General features: G+C 39.8%; 1 pseudogene; it reads left to right on the forward strand.

The window, feature by feature from the left end:
* Nucleotides 1-5,938: 5,938 nt before the first annotated feature.
* LOC118854781 lies at nt 5,939-7,280 on the forward strand (annotated as a pseudogene).
* Nucleotides 7,281-17,928: the final 10,648 nt, after the last annotated feature.

Below are 17,928 nucleotides of genomic sequence, written 5' to 3' on the forward strand. Positions count from 1 at the left end.
TAAAAAAGTTGCTATAAAGATTTCTGTACAAAAGGACTTTTTCCTCTTTCTTTACCCTTTATTGAATATAGCCCTATCAGTGGTATAGCTTTCCAGAATTGCCCGTCCTCAAGTCCATCCACAGTGCATCAATGTGCCCATTTTCCCAGAGCCCCTTTAACATTTCTCATTTTCCTTTTTTGTCATCTTTGTCACTTCTATTGTAGTGAAATGAAACTGATTTGCTTTTATTTCCATTTCTCCAATTACTAGTGATTTAGAAAATTTTTTAACATGGTTATAGATAAACTCCATATTCCCCTTAAGAATTGTCTGTTCATATCTTTACCAATTATCACCTGGGTAATTGATTTTTTGTTATTGTTGCTATAATTTGAATCATTTCCTTATGTATCTCGGAAATGAGGTATTTCTCAGAGGACCTTGTTACAAACTTTTCCCCCAGTTAATTGCTTTTTTTTTAATGTTAGCTTTATTAGATTTGTTTGTACAAAAACTTTTATTTGTTTTTATTTAGTCAAAATTATCCATTTTATCATTTGTGATTCTCTCTATCCCTAGTCTGGTCTTGAACTCTTCATGTTTTCCTTCTTCATCTCCTCTTGGCTTTTACACAGACTAAGACATGGCTTGGGATTTTTTTTTCACCTCTCCTTGTAAACCCTACCTCTGCTTTCGAGGCTCACTCAACTGCAGTGTCCCCTCTTACAAGAGACCTTTCCTGATCCCACCCCAATGGTCAGTGCTCCCCATCATCCACCAAATCACTTTACATGCATTCTGTATTCCGTTATCCCTTCCACCTTGTGACTTTCAAGGTATCAGGGTTTTAACATATCGCGGATAGGCATAAGAAATTAATGGGAATTTGGGGGCAGTTTTGTGGAAGCTGCAAATGACAAGCCAAAGCCAGCAAATGACACAGAAAAAGTTTAGAAACTCAGACATGCATAAAATATATTTATGGTATTATAAACACCCCATAAAAGAAAAATTCACACTTCTTCTCTGGTAGGTAGGAAGGGCCAAAAACTTTTAAATGGATTTCCTAGACCCTGGGGGCATCTCGCCCCCAACCCTGTGATATCTGCACATAGCTTTTCTTATTTTTCTTTTATTTTTTACTAAGGTATCATTAATACTGGTGTATTACTTCCCCTGTTAGGATGCAAACTTCTTGAAGGTAAGAACTGTTTCATTTAGATCTTTTTGTCTGTGGTTCACAGCACAATGGCTAGGACTAGCAACCCCTACTTGCCCAGGGCAGTTAGGTGGCACTGCAGTTAACAGAGCACTAGGCCTGGACTAAGGAGGACTGGAGTTCTAATCTGTCCTCAGACTTTTATTAGCTATGTGACCTTGGCAAGTCACTTAACCCTGTTTGCCTCAGTTCCTCATCTGTAAAATGAGCTGGAGAAGGAAATGGCAAACCACTCCAGGATCTTTGCTAAGAAAACCCCAAATAGGGTCACAAAGAGCTGGAAATAACACAACAACAATAATAAATACTTCAATTGAATTGCTTTAAACAGGAGCAGTCTCCTGAAATTTTTCTCTGGAAGTTAAAAAAAAAAAGTTCATTGCCAAGTGATAAAAAAAATTATACTTAGAGGAAAAGAATTTCAATTTCACTATGCTTAAGCTCAAAAGAAAGCAGTCTTTTAATCTGATGTCTTTCTATGCTGCATAGAAAGCCAAGAATTACACATCAACGCTACACTGGAACAAGCTTGTAAAAGCGAGCTTGCAAGATATGTCAAAACTTAGGAAATGAAAGGCAGTCAGCCTGGTCCAATCTTCTGAGCACAGGAGGACCAAACATAATAGAAAAACAAATACCCTCATGGATTTCATCTAGGCCCTTAATAAATATTTGTTAAGTGAAAAGTTTTAGCAAATTACGTGCTGCCTTTTTCTTGGCACTCCTGATCTATATTACATAGTGAAGGTCAACATAATGTCATAGAATATTTTAATTAGAAATAGCCAGCAGCTAAGGTGCTTCGCATATGGCTTAACAGTCAGTTTATAAATAGGAGGGCAGCTAGGTGGTACTGCAGCGGGTAGAGTGCCAGGCCAAGAGTCAGGAAGACTCATCTTCCTGAGTTTAAATCTAGCCTCAGATACTTCCTAGCTGTGTGACCCTGGGCAACTCACTTAACCCTGTTTGCCGCAGTTCTTCATCTGTAAAATGAGCTGGAGAAGGAAATGGCAAACCGCCTCAATATCTCTACCCAGAAAACCCCAAATGGAGTCATGAAGTCAGACGTGACAAAAAATGACTTAACAACAACAAATTTATTAACTGTTCACTATGGACCAGATAACTGTGCTAATCACTGGTAATAGAAATAAAAGCCCCTGCCCTCCATGAGGAGCTCACATTTTAATGAAGAAGACCCCATGTAAAGAACTAGGTATGTGCAAGATGCCTAACAGAGTAGATGGAAAGTAAACTGAGAGAAGAAGGGAGTAGCAGCTGGGGGACAACAATTACTTCCTGCATAAGTTGGGATTTGATTTGAAACTTAAAGAGGTTTAAGATAAAAGGAATATTCTTAGCTGTTTTAACAAATATTGTTTTAAGAACAGCTTTGAGCAACTGAGTCATTTTGGCTATGATAAATACCCAAATTAGCTACAAAGGGCATATGAAGGAAGGTGTTATCTGCATCCAGAGAAACAATTGATGGAGGATTTTACATATATATACATATTTGTGTTTGGTGGTAGCCATGTCTGGGGGTGGGGGAAAAGAGGGGGAGCAATTTACATGATAACTTTATTACATACTTATTTTTAATAGTATTTTTCCCAATTATATGTCAGGACAATTATTAACACTCATTTTTCCAAGATTTTGACTTCCAAATTTTTTTCCTCCCTCCTTCCTCTCCCCTCTTCTGAAAATGGTAGGCAGTTTGAGGTAGTTTATACATGTGCTATCATGTTAAACATATTTCCATATTTATCACAGTAGTGAAAGAAGAAACTGATTTAAAAAAAAAAACATGAGAAAGAATAAAGTAAGTAAAAAAAAAACATCCTTTGATGTGCATTCAAAGTCCCCCAGTTCTTTATCTGGACATGGATAGCATTTTCCTTCATGATAGCTTTGATTACTTCATCTGAAAACTACCTGTTCATATCCTTTGACCATTTATCAATTGGGGAATAGCTTGTATCCTTATAAATTTGGCTCAGTTCTCTATATAGTGGAGAAATGAGGCCTTTATCAGAGACACTTGCTGTAAAGATTGTTTCCCAGGTTTCTGCTCTCCTTCTAATCTTGGCTGCATTGGTTTCGTTTGTATAAAAGCTTTTTATATAAATATAATCAAAATGGTCTATTTTATATCTCACAATGCTTTCTGTCTCTTGTTTGATCATGAATTTTCCCCCTCCCTATAGAGGTGAAAGGCAGACTATTCCTTGCTCTTCTAATTTGCTTATAGTGTCATCCCTTATGTCTAAATCATGTACCCATAAGCTAATAGTATGTGTCATGTATGTATGTATGCAAGTATATTTGTATGCATGCATATGCCTACATACATATGTGTGTAGATGTATATATGAATTGGTGTGTGTATGAGAATCCTATATGTCTATATTATGTAATAGTGAATATATATTATATACCATATAAATATATATTTATGTATGTGTATATACACATATATACAGATATAGATAGAAATAGACATCAATATACTGAGACATGTGTGTGTCACATATAATACATATATAATCTATATACTTGTATGTATGCATTATTGATATGTATATTGTGTGCATACACACATGTGTGTACATACATGCACATATATAAATAGTGTGCATATACATGCATGTATAATATATATGTACGCATACATTTGTGTATATACATATATGCATACATGTACACATGCATACACACATACATATACATTTCTACATATACATATGTATGCATATATGGGTATATAGATATATACATACAGATATAGACACATATACACACATATACATGCAAGTCAATCTCCACTGCAGTCTATCTTTCACTCAGTTGTCAGCTTGATCTTCCTAAAACGTATGTCTGACCATAACATCCTCCTGCTCCAATAAAATAAAATTCAATAAAATCTAGTAGATCCCAGTTACCTCCAGGATCAAATATAAAACACTCTAGCTTTTAAGGGTCTTTTAAAGAGCTACCTACCTTCCTTTCTAATCTTCTCTTCCCTTCTTCCCTTCAATGCACTCTGAGCTAGTAATACTGATCTTTGCTGTTCCTTGCAGAAGACACTCCACCTCCTAATTCTGTGCATGTCTCACTGTTTGTCCCTCCTGCCTGCAATTCTCTCAGCTACACCTCCTGGCTTCCCTGGCTTCCTCCAGGCCCCAACTAAAGTTTCACTTTCTACAGGAAGAATTTCCTGAAAAGGCTAGAGCCTTCCCTTGTAGATGATGATTTCCAACACATGTATGTGAGATATATGTGTCTGTGTACATATATATATACATATATAATATAGAGAGATGTATATATATATATATATGCGCACACTCCTACACATTCATATACAACATGTATATATGTATATGTGTGTATACACACAGCACATACATAACATGCTGGTACATATTTACTTGCGTATTGTCCTCCCCATTTGATTGAGCTGTTCGAGATCAGAGACTATTTTTGTTGCATTTCTTTGTATCTCCCGTGTTTAGAACAGAGTCTGGCACATAGCAATCAGCAGAAGAAATGCTTCAGTTGATTTGTTGACTTGACTAATTGCAAATAGATATTGATTAGGGCAACCTTATGTAGGACATAACTGAACTTGGATTTGCTAAAACAGCTTTTGCCACAGAGTTCCAGCCATCCAGTGTGGACCTCTTTTACTCTCTACTGACATCACAAGGATCTCAGTGAAGTACCCACTCACACATGTATCCTCTGATCTTTCTTTTTTATATACTTTTTTCGATAACATTCTTTTCTTTTTGAGGGGTGGGGAAGTAATCAGCTTTAAAAGTGACTTGGCCAGGGTCACACAGCTGGTCAGTGTCTGAGGCCAGATTTGAAATCAGGTTCTCCTGACTCCAGGGCTGGTGCTCTATCCACCCTGATAATATCCTTTGCACGCCTTCTTGGTAATTCCTTAACTGTAATCCAATGTAAACTGTTCACAATGAACATGAACTTTTCCATTACCCTGTCTCATTTTGAAGCAACTAGGTGGTGTGGCATAATGAATAATGCACTGCACATGGAGTCAGGAAGAACTGAGTTCAAATCCTGCCTCAGAGAATTTATCTATGTGACCTTGGACAAGTCAGTTAACATCTCTCAACATCAGTTTCTTCTTCTATAAAATGAGGATAATAATGACATAAATAGACTCAAATGAGATTTTTGAAAGTGATTTGTAAATCTTAAATCTCTGTACGAATATTTATTTTCCATTATTTTCCACTTTAATTCTTGGGAGATTATCATAGTGTTCCTTCACTTGGGGTCACACAGTATCACTTAAAAGAGGGAGACAGACAAGCATCACAAAGGATGGCAGGTATGTATGCTTTGGAGTTGGAGAGTGTCTCAATCTATAAAATCCTGTATCTATTTTACAACTGGAGAAAAATGCCCTTTGAAAATTGGGGGAGGCATGAAATCTAAAAGCCAGACACTGATACTACCAACTAACAGCTTAAATAATCCACTTCATGGTCTAGTACATTCAGAGGGTGTTACTTGTTAAAAAAAAAAAAAAAAACAAACTGCACAGGCTCCTTGATTGCTATTTTCTCTTAGATAGACTGCACACAGAAAAAAAGCACTTGCCAATGTCATCTTTTAAAACTGTATGCATAGGCAATCCTAATTAGGCTGTGCTCAACACTTTGCATTATATGACATTGTGCTTCCAGCCTGGGCTGATTAAGGATGACGGCACCCACTACTCAGCCCCAAATTGCTGCAATTATTGAAAATCATTATGATTTCTACACAAGTGTAGTGGACTTTTTCATCTTTTCCCCCCATCCCATCCCTTCACCTTGGACCGTTGTAGGCAACTCCTTCAGAGGAGAAAAAGGATATAATTTGCTTTCTCTGTCCTAAAATGAAAGCAGCCATATTTAGTTCCTGGTGATGTGAAGGGAATGTCATTTGCTCATTATATCATGACTTGAGATGCCATCAGGAGACATGCTTTCACCAAACATATTTTCCTTTTCCTCTTTTTCTATTTCAAATTAAAATGTTTCAGCTTTTGAGCAAACAACTGCTAATTCTGAACATCTGACATTAAAAGAAGAAATAAAGTGATTTAGCCATCGATCTTCTTTTGTGAATAGGAAAAACCTTTACTCACATCTCTTAAAGGGTTTCTGTTTGTTTTAGATGAGAGAAAGGTAACACTTAGATTATGAGAATGTGGAAGTAAGAGGATGCTAAGGGAATGATTCTCTCTGTCACATTTGGCCGGGACTTTCTAATGAATAATTCTTTTCATCAGGGCATCCTAACAAATAATCTTTTGAAACCAGTTAGCGTGTACAGTCATAATTAAAAAGATGATATTTGCAACATGCTAATCTTTGTTGACAAAGATATGCATTATTTTTTCATAAGACACACTAAGTGTATAGCTGCAAAGACCTAAATTATTCCATTCAAAAGTTTCCTCCTTTCTCACAAGACAGCGAGGTCCTTGCTAACCAGTGTGGCTCTCTCATTGGAAGAGGTGGATGGAAGGTCAAGGAAATAAGAGAGCATACAGGGGGGCCCAGGTGGCTGGAGATATGCTATCAAACTCAACTGAGCATGCCATCACTGCTGCTGGCATCCTACAATCTAGCATTGAGTGTGTCAAACAGATCTGCATGGTCATTTTGGAGACTCTCCCAGTCTACCCCCAAGGCATGACTATCTTGTACCAACTGGTTCAGTTCTCCAGTCATCTTTGTAGGTGATCAGGCCTATACCATTCAAAGACAGTATGCCATTCCATACACAGATTTGAGCAAGCTGTACCAGTTGACAATGCAACAGTCTCATTTTCCCATGATGCATGGCAAGGCCAGATTCAGTGCAGGTTTGAATATATCTATCTGCTCAGACTACTTCTCATGAACTCACCATTCCAAATTACTTAATTGGCTGCATAATTGGACATCAAGGCACCAAAATCAACGTGATTCTTCAGATGGCTTGAATTCAGATCAAAACTGCCAATCCAATGGAAGGATGTACTGATAGGCAATTAGCCTGGCTCCATATCTAATCAATGTCAGTTTGGAAAATGCTAACCCCTTCTTTTTGGCAGCCTCCATCATGATCTCTGATCACCTCAGCATCAACCACTATTAATCCTCCACCCCTTCTTCTTCCTCCTCTTCTACCACCATCCTCTTACTCACCACAGTATGGACCTCTGATGAACCTTCTTGCCTCCCTAAGCCTGTTGCAACCACCCCTTGGGTGTCCAGTCTGCTTGGCATGAAATCCATCCCTCTCTTGGCTCTAAATGCTGCGTCTGCTGCTAAGAGTATCAAAGCTTTGGCCACCACCACCACCATCGCCACCCCCACCACCATCTCTGCTGTGCCATTTGTAACTAACAAATAAAGCTGAAAAACCAATTTTCTCTCTAATGATTGTAGATTTCTAGGGCATCCCTTCCAAAATGTTTCTGGGTTTTATTTGTGTGAGTGTGTGTGAACATTGTTGAGACCCAAATAACTATGGGCTTTTGACCTTTCTTATCGCATTTGTAAGGAAAGAAGAGAGGGGAGATCCTTTCCTAGGTGGAATACAGTTGATCTGAGTACTTGCCTGTTTCAGTCTGTGATTTGTTAAATTCCTTGTCTACAGCTATAGCCTTTGCTGCTTCCCCTTCTCTCTCTCTTCTACAACTCTTCTCTCCCTCCTTTCTTCCCCTTTTCTCCCCCCCACCTTCTGTAGCTTTTTTGCCTTACAAAATGGCATATTAGGGTCTGTGTTTAGTGAATAGAGATTGCTCTATTTAAAACAAAAGAATGTGTTCTTGATGATACCTTGTCTCATTACTCATAAACTGACTTTATGGTTATAACCATCTTCTCCTAAATTGTGGTGAATAGAGATGCTAGGCATGCCAACCAGGTATCTGAGGTATACTTTTCACATCTACCATTTCCTTAGCTTACACAACATTGAGTAAAAGAGGCAAAGCAGGAAGTCTCTGACAATTCTTTTCTACCATTGAGAAGTGGGCTTCCATGGTGCCTGGGAGCTCTCCCAACTCTAAAATTCTGTGATGCAGTGGACATGCAGAAAGGAAGGTAATGCAGATGCTGATCTATTTATTACATGAGTATCAGTCAACAGCTGAATATTTATTGTCAAGCTGGTAGAGCCCGTAATACAGGGTGTCCCAAGTCTCAGTGGAGTTCAAAGCTATTATCGATTATTATATTAAAGACTTATTTATATTCCTGGATATTTATACATTATTTTTATTACTTGCTATATATTAAGTGTGTTGTATACATACACACACATAATTATTATTATTAAGCTATTATATCTTAAAACTGCACTCAGATTTTTGGGACACCCTGTATAGACCACTCATTGCTATTTTCCAAGTGTAAATATTATGACTGTCAGAGTTCATAGGATCACAAATTGAGAGCTGGAAGGGACATTAGAGGTCATCTAGTCCAACCACGTGTTTTGCAGAGGAGAAAACAGAGACCCAGAGAAGGTCCATGAATTGCATAGGGCAGCAATAGAAATAGAACCTCAATCATGGTCTTCCTCCAGATCCAACATTCTACCCACTATACCATGTTGCCTCTCCACCTTTAACAAGGCATTCATTTCATTTGAAGGAACTGCCCAAGAAAATGCAATAACCATATTTAGTTATCTATTTGGCAAAATTCAGCATTTGTGGCTTTAAGAGTTTGCAATACCCCAGTGGTCTTTGGGCTGTGCAGCCAAATCAGCCATATGCTGGTCCCAGATATCATTCATTTACCCTCTTCCTAGTTGACAGGGGTTTGCTCCTCAGTGAATCTGAAGAAAGCCTGAGGACTATGTGGGTCTTCAATGCCAAGACCCATTTGCATTTCTGAGAAACATCTGGACACCAAAAAGAGTGTGAATTTTTTTTTCAGGAATAAAAGGGAGTTGGGGGTTGGAGTTGGGAGGATGGAGGGTGGATTGTGACATGGGGGCATCATTGCCACTTTTAGTACACAATAAAAAAACCTGGAGTTCATCTATGTCTGTGGCCTAGCCAATCTGTCCAATGTAACAGAAAAAAAAAATGGTAAATGAGTTTGCACAAAGGGCTGAGTGGGCGTAAAATCTTAGAAGATAGAATTCTAAATACATTGCCTTTCTAAACTTTCAAAATCACAGCTGGGGCACAGCAGCAATGCCTTTATGGGAGACCAGACTCTCTAGGGTACCTTAACACAGACTGATTGGATGCATTGTGTGAGCCTGAATAATTCCTGATTATGCACACTTGCTATAGAATGGCTTTTTGGCTACCATTGGCTTTCTTTACACACCCTGATAAGCATTCACAAATCAGAGAGCATTCTTTATCATATAGAGCTCTTTGGAATTAACTGATTAATTTGCATTGTCCCTCCCCCCTCATAATAGTATGTGAGTGTGTGTGTGTGAGTGTATGAGTGTGTGTGTGTGTGTGTATGTGTGTGTATAGAAATGAGGGAGATGAAATAAGACTAGTTGGCTCTAGCTATATCATTAGGTAATGTCCCACTTGGTAACTGGGTGGATTTCAGTCCCCGTGAATAATCGTTTAGCTGGGGATTGTGGGTCCTGGCTTATTTTAGTACTTGCAGCATTGTCGCTTGTGCCTCCAAGAAGATGTAGCATGCTCAGCAGCCACACCCCAGTAAACCATCTCAGCAGACATGCCAAACCAAAGTGAGGGTAACTGACCAGCCTCAGTCCCATCAAGTGAATTAGGGGATGTCTACCCCAAGCACATGAAGACTTCCCATGGGGGAATGGGTGGATGAGAACAATTTGTTCCAACAGCCATGAAGGTAGCGAAAGTAGGTGCTGTGGAGCTCTTAGAGTTCTATGAGACATTGAAGACACCAAGGTCATCAACTGCATCCCAGGTCATTGCCAATGGTCATGACTTTGTCCTACCACTGGACTTCAATGACTCTGGAAGAGAGACTTTGGCCGATGATGTTGCGCAACTCTGACGCACTTACATCTAATTCACAAATGGGTCAAGATATCATCCAATGATGGCATTGGTTCTCTTTGAAAGTGGAGGATAAACAACAACAACCCAGCATCATAAATTTAGAGTGGAGAAGGAACTTCAAAGCCATCTGGTCCTAACCCTCTCATTTTATGGATAAGGACACAGCTTTTTTTTTGGGCGGGGGGGGGGGGAGGCAATTGGGGTTAAGTCAAAGACATAGCTAGTAAGTGCCTAAGGCTAGATTTGAACTCAGGACCTCCAACTCCAGGGCCGGTGCTCTATCCGCTGCAGTACATAGCTGCCCCAAGGACACAACTTTCATAAGTGTCAGAGCTTGGATTCAAATCCAGGTCTTCTCGACTCCAATTCACAGGATCCCATATTTGGAGGTAGAAGGAATGTGAAAGACCATCAAGTCCAAGCCTTTCATTAGACAGAGCCTAGCCCTTTCCCCACTAGACCTTTCATAAGGCCTGTCTTTGAGGAGTCAACATCCAACTGGAGAGAGGAGGAAGAAAGGGGTATGTGACCCACAAAATAGAGAAGTATAAGATGAGAAGAAAGACAGCACATGGTCCCAGAGGGAGTCAAGGAGATGTGGTTCCCAGGGTATTTCCTTGCCAATGCCTTTGTAGACATGTTGCATCAATAAAATGTTAAGGTTATTTTATGTCATCCATAGAACCCATGGAACAGCCATGAGAGGACCCCAAGAGATTCTGCATTAAGCCAGTAGAGCTGACAAGCCTTTATGTGGATAGAAATTTATAATTGATTCAAAGGTAGCTAGGTGACATTGAGGACAGAGCCCTGGACTGGCAGCCAGGAAGCTCTGAGTTTGAATCCAGCTTCAAAACTTTATTGACTATGGAACCCTGGACAAGTACCTGTGGCTTTTTCGGCACTAATTTCCTCCTTTATAAAATGAAAAGGTCAAACTCTATAGCCTTTAATGTCCTTTCCATGTCTAAATTTATGATGCCACTGTCCACATATTACTCATTCACTTCTAAGACATTAACCAGGATGTATGTGTGAGGACACTTTTGAATTCTGGTCTTCCTAACTCCTGGCCCACTGCTCTATCCACTGAACCACCAGCTGCATCTAGTGCAAATAGAGGTTAAGTGACTTGCCCAGGGTTACACAGTTATTGAGTTTCTGAGGCTGGATTTGAACTCAGGTCTTCCAAGTAGAGGATTTTATATATAATTTTTGAGGTAATAGTGAGCCACTGGAGATTATTGGGTAGAGAAGTGATATGTTCAGATCTCTGTTTTAAGAAGATTACTTAGTACCTGAGTGCAAGGTAGACAAAAATAGGGAGAGAAACCTGGGAAGGAGACCAACCAGCAAGCTATTGCAATGGTCTAGGAGCAAGATGATAAAGGCGTGCACCAGGTGGTGGCAGAGTCAGAGGATAGAAAGGGGTATATGCAAGAGACGTTAGGAAGGTAAAAGGGACGGGCCTTGGCAGCAGATTGGATATGGGGGTTAGGGGAGCTGAGAGATGGTAAAAAGTCAAGAAATGAAATCTAGATTGCAAGCCTGGATGGTTGGGAGGGTGGCAGTATCCTCAGTAATGGGAAAATTAGGAAGAGAGGAGAGTGTGGGGGAAAAGACAGTAAGTTTGATTTTGGACATGCCACGTTTAGGATATCTATAAGATATCCATTTTAAGATGTTCAATCAATAGAGACGTGAGCAGCAGAGAGGTTAGAGCTGGATGAGAAGATCTGAGAATCCTTAACAGAGAGATGATCATTGAATCCATGAGAGGTGATGAGATCATTGACTGAAACAATATAGAGGGAGAAGAGAAAAGGTCGTGGTACAGAGCCCAGTGGGACACTCCCAGTTAATGGGATGCAGGAAGATGCAGCAAAGAAGACTGAGAAAGAGTAATCGAATGGATTGGAGGAGAACCAGGAGAAGAGATTATCAAGGAGAAGGGGATGATCAACAACGTCAAAGGTGGTAAAGAGCTCAAGAAGGATGAGGATTGAGAAAAAGCCACTGGATTTGGCAGCTGTGCCATAGAACCTTGGCAAGATTCCTCATTTATTTCAGGGACCATCTACCTCTTCCTGGATGCCTTCCTTAACTTCCCTGGCCAGAAGTACTTCTTACTCCTCTCTGCCTCCTCTTCTATCCCCCAGCACTCTTAGTACATATTAAATATGCTTTATATATACATATATATATGCTATATGTAGTAAAAATATACTATATGTAATTATATATATATAGATATGGGTGTACACATAGAAAGATTAGTGTGTGTATATATGTACACACACACACATATATGTATGTATGTATATGACTTTTACCAGATGCTTCTTGCAATCTGTTTAATTGTGTATGTATCTTACCTCTCATCCTGGAGTAGAAGATCCTTCTCTCAACTATCTCTGTCTCTGTTTCTGTCTCTTTGCCTCTATCTCTCTCTGTTTTCTCTGCCTGTCTCTGTGTCCATCTCTGCCATTCTTGTTATCCTTTTCTTTATTCATTCTTTTTCTCCTTCTGTTTCTCTCCCTCCTCTCCCCTTCCCTCCCTCTCTCTCTCTCTCTCTCTTTCTCTCTCTCTCTCTCATATTATTCCTGTCACACCCTCACCCCATCGAAATACTTTATATAAAATTTAAAAAGACAAGAACTATATCTCATACTTGGCATCCTATGCCTTTGGTGCCTTTCTGTAAGACAATTGGGAAATGTGTTCCTGAATGCATTGATGTGTCCAAAATACTAAATTACAACAGAATCTGATTGGATTTTCTGCTGGAAGCTTTTGGAAATCAGTTAGGCTGTGACATGGGAGAGGAAAGGAGGCTTAGCTATTTTACCCAAGGGGAACATTATGTATTGGACAAGTAGATCATAATAGGTAAAGGGGATGGCAGTTGACCAGGACACCATTGGTCAATAGATTTTTCCCCAGACCGACTGATGAAAACACAAAGTGTAAGGTGTACGTATGTAGGAGCAGCCAGGTGGCACAATGGATCGAATGCTAGGCCTCATCTTCCTGAGTTCAAATCTACCTCAGACACCTACTAGTTATGTGATCCTGGGCAAGTCACTTAACCCTCTTGCCTCACTTTCCTCATCTGTAAAATGAGCTGGAGAAGGAAATGGCAAACGACTCCACTATCTCTGCCAAGAAAGCCCCAAATGGAGTCATTAAGTGTCAGGCATGACTGAAATGACTCAACAATAACAAAAAGGTGTAGGCAACAAAAATGATGACATGTTAAAGGTGTTAAATGAAGTACAAAGATATGTCCACTCTCTCTTCGCCTCTTTTGAAATGTGATAGAATTTCAAAGAATGGGTCATTTACCTGGTGGCCCTTTAAAAAGCATGACATGTTCTTACGGAGTCAGTTGAGGCAGGAGACAAATTTGAGAAGTGAGACAGCTGGCACCTGAGATGAGAGTCAGCTGCAGATGAAGCTGTGCAAGAAGAATGGGAGAGCTACCTTGTGGACAAGCATTAAGGCTTACTATGTTCCAGGCTCTATGTGAAGTACTAGGAGCACAAAAAACCTAAAAATAGTCCCTACCCCTAAGAAGCTCATACTCTAATGGGGGAGAGAAAATGTAGGTAACATACAAGCTATATACAGAGTAGATGAAAGCAGATAATAACAGTTGGGGGCATCAGGCTAGGACTCCCAAAGGAGGTGGGGTTTGAGCTGAGTCTTGAAGCCAGAGAAACTGAGGTGAGGAGGGAGTGCATTCCAGGCAAGAAGCATAAACTTTTCAGAGACGATAGAGTGTCTTAGTTGAGGAATTTTAAGTAAATCAATGCGATTGGATCCCAGAATTAAGGAAAGAAAGGAATAAATTTTAAGAAGACTGCAAAGGTAAGAAGGACCCAAATTTTAATGCCAGTCAGAAGATGACATATTTGATGCTAAAGATAATAGGGAGCCACTGAAGCCTATGGTGTGTACGTATGTGAGGAGGTAACATGATCAGAACAATGCTTCAGAAATATCCCCTTTGCACCTGAGTGAAGAAGTAGGGAGAGACTTGAAAATGAGAGACCAAAGCAAAGGATATTTCCATGTGTCCCAGTGAGAAGTGAGAAGAACCTAAATTTGGGTGGTAGCTAGGTGAGTGGAAAGGAAGGAATACATGGGAGAGATATTGAGATGGTGCAAAAGACAAGATTTGGCCACAGATCTGGATACAGTCCCAGAATTTAGAGCTACAACAAACCTTATACGTCACTTATTCTGACAACCATATTTTACAGAGGAAGAAACAGATCCAGGAAGACTAAGTGGTTTCCTAAAGGTCCCCAAGGAAGCAGGACTCAGATCTTGGTGCTCTGGCTCCAAATTCACCCCCAACCTCCTCATTTTGTTTATTATTCTTTAGTGAGAGCACAGAAGAATGTGACAGGCCCAAAATATTGAGAAGGGGGTGGGGCACTCAGCTTCATTACTCCTGCCATTCTTTGATTTATTCAACAAATATTTGTGGAGCTCCTTCAGTCTATTACACTATCCTGGAAAAACAAAAGCCTGAAGTCATGCGCAGGATTGCCAGCTGACCATGGCTGGGACAAAGCCATTCTGTGTTCCTTCATACCTAAGTCACTGAGATACTGGGCAAAACCACCACCCCATGGGGGCGTCTACACAGACCTGCTCATTTAACAATAAATGTGAATAGGAGACATTAGCTCTTTAGAACCAATATATAGAGCTAACAATTTGCATTCCTATGGTTCCTTAAGGTTTATTTTTTTCCCTCACAGCAACTTGGTGGATCAGGCACAGTAAATATTATTATCCCCATTTTAAGGCAAAACTGAATCTTGGAAAGACTCGGACTTTTTGGTGTTTGCACAGCTAGTCAGTGTCTGAGTTAAGATTCAAATTCAAGTCTTCTGTTTCTGAGTATAACGATCTATCCATTGCACAGTGCCATGTTTCACTTCCTCTATTGTTGCTGAATCAGTTTCAGTCCTGTCCGACTCTCCATGACCCCATTTTGGGGGGGTTTCTCAGCAAAGATACTGGAGTAGTTTGCCACTTTCTTTTCCAGCTACTAGCTGCATAACCCTAGGCAAATCACTTAACTTCCTTCCTCAGTTTCCTCATCCATAAATTGGGGGTAATAATGGTACATATCTCACAAGACTGCTGTGAGAATTCAATGAGTTCACATATGTAAAACACTTTGTGAACCTTAACAGGTATTAGTATTATTATCATTCTGTTCAGTGTACCCTTTTGGCATTCTGGAAAAGTCTATAGGCCTTTTATTAGAAATGTTTGTAAACACATAAAGTAAAATACATAGAATTGAAAAGGAAATTAATGACATTGAAATGCAGATATTAAAATAGTAAAAAGAGAAAAACAAGTTCTTGGACCCAATTCAAGAACCCTTAGTCTAGACCAAGAAAAAAAAGCATAAGACACTGTTCTAGGTGCTAACAATACAAAGACAGAATTGAAAAACAACAGTCCTCTCTCAAGTAGCTTATGGTCTTGGGGGGGGGGAGGTAATACTACAAGATCAGCTGAAGAGGGCAGGACCTCAAAGAATGAGGGCATCAGGAAAGCCTTTGGGTGGCCTTTTGGTGTCTAAAACTTACCCCTGAAGGAAGGCAAGACTTTGGAGGAGGAGAAAAGAATAGGGAACATGGGAATGGGTATAATGGACAACCTAGGCAGAGGTGAAAAGGCAAAGGATGGAATGCCAAGTTAGGGCAACAGCAATTAAGCCATTTAGACAAAACTATCACGTATGGGAAGGGGATTTTAAATTCAGAAATTTAGGCCAGAGGGACATTACTTAGCACACTGAGAAGTTCATATTTTATTTCTGATGTAATAAAAAGGGGACCTGAAAGATTCTTGGGCAGGGAGTAACACAGACATGCTAGTTGACTGATTAATATATGCATGCTGATGCACTGACAAACGAATCATGACTCATTGATGGAGGCATGTTCCCAATGGTACAGATTGCAATGAACCACTCCAACTCATCTTGTGTGAACCCCCTCCTTGTTCTCCTAATAATCCTCCACCATATCCACTGAGGAATTTCTTCCACTCTTAACACTATGGATTCCACCGGAGTAGATGGACTGTTGACCTCCTTTTCCAGTTATTCATCTCTCTCTCTCTTTAATATATTAGATTTTATTTTATTTTCAGAGGTACATTGTCTCCCTCCTAACCCTCCCTTCTCTCGAGAATGGAGAAAGCAATAAAAACAAAACCCCTGTTAAAAACATGTATATATAGCCAAGCAAAATAGATACCCACATTGGTCATTCTCCCTCCCCCGAAAAAATCTCAATCCGTATTCTCATTACATACCTCTCCCCTCTATCTGGAGGTGGGTTACATATTTCATCATGAGTTGTCTGGAATTCTGTTGGTCAGAGTTCTTAAGTCTTTCAGGGTTGTTTTATTTTCAATACAACTATAATATTTGTAAAGTGCTTTAGCATAGTGACTGGCACAAAGTAGGTGCTTAACTCGTATTCCCTTCCCTTCCTCTGTTTTATAAATTGTTCTGCTCACTTCACTCTGCATCGGTTCATGTAAGTCTTCCTGTGTTTTCTCTTTTCATCATTTCTTAAAGCACAATAGAGTTAAACCTTCCACATTGCAAGATTGGGGTGTTGTGCCCCCATGATCTGGAAAATCCATGTAAATATTTTAGTGCTCCCTTCAGACCAGAGGAGTCTGAATTATTATGGTATTAAAAGATAAAATATGTTTATATTATACAATACTATAAATATTATTTTATGCATTTCTGAGTTTCTAAACTTTTTCCATGTCATCTGCTGGCCTTTGCCTGTCATCTGTGGCTTCTGCAAAACTCCCCCAAAATTCCCATTTAGTTTCTTATGATGACCCACGACATATTAAAACCATGATGGGGAAAGTTGTGATGTGGAAGAGAAAACTGTAGTATTCCATCACATTCATATACCATAATTTGTTCAGCTATTAATCAGCTGATGGACATTGCTTGTTTCCATTTCTTTGCAACCACAGAAAAAGAGCAGCTATAATTATTTTTGCTTTTTGGGTCCCTTTCCTCTTTCTCTGACCTCTCCAGTGTATATCTAGTAGTGATGTTGCTGGATCAAAGGGTAGACACCAATTTAAGGCATAGTTCCCAAGATCTTTCCAGAAAGGCTAGACCAGTTCACAGCTCCACTAACATAGTCCTGAGTGTTTTTCCATTGTAATGTACAGTAGACCTTTCACATTTGCTCCTCTCTTGTCCACTTCAGGTTATGAGAGTAAATGTCCAGAAGGCTTCAAACAAGATGGACTAAGAGATTCATATGTGACAAGGTGTCTAACTCCCCTCGACACACACCTTTTTTTGGGGTAGAGGGTCATTCTGATGACTTCATTTCTTGGGAGAAATAGTTTAAACTTTCACTGAGAATTATGAGACTTGCAGGTTTTGCCCGACTTCCTAACCAAGAAACAATCAGGAACCTTGGACTGAATTATGCAAGATTATGCAACCCCTCAAAAAGCTTAAAGCAGGAAAGTGTAGGTGGTATGATAGGTGTCTACCAGAGTGGGGGGGGGGCAGCTTGGTGGGGGGTGGGACAGAGCAGCCAAAGCTGGGAGCCACAATGCTGAACTGTGTGGTCAGTTACAGCTGTACCTAGGGCAGGGGGAT

Source organism: Trichosurus vulpecula, chromosome 6 (genome assembly GCF_011100635.1).
Source record: "Trichosurus vulpecula isolate mTriVul1 chromosome 6, mTriVul1.pri, whole genome shotgun sequence".
Lineage (NCBI taxonomy): Eukaryota > Metazoa > Chordata > Mammalia > Diprotodontia > Phalangeridae > Trichosurus > Trichosurus vulpecula.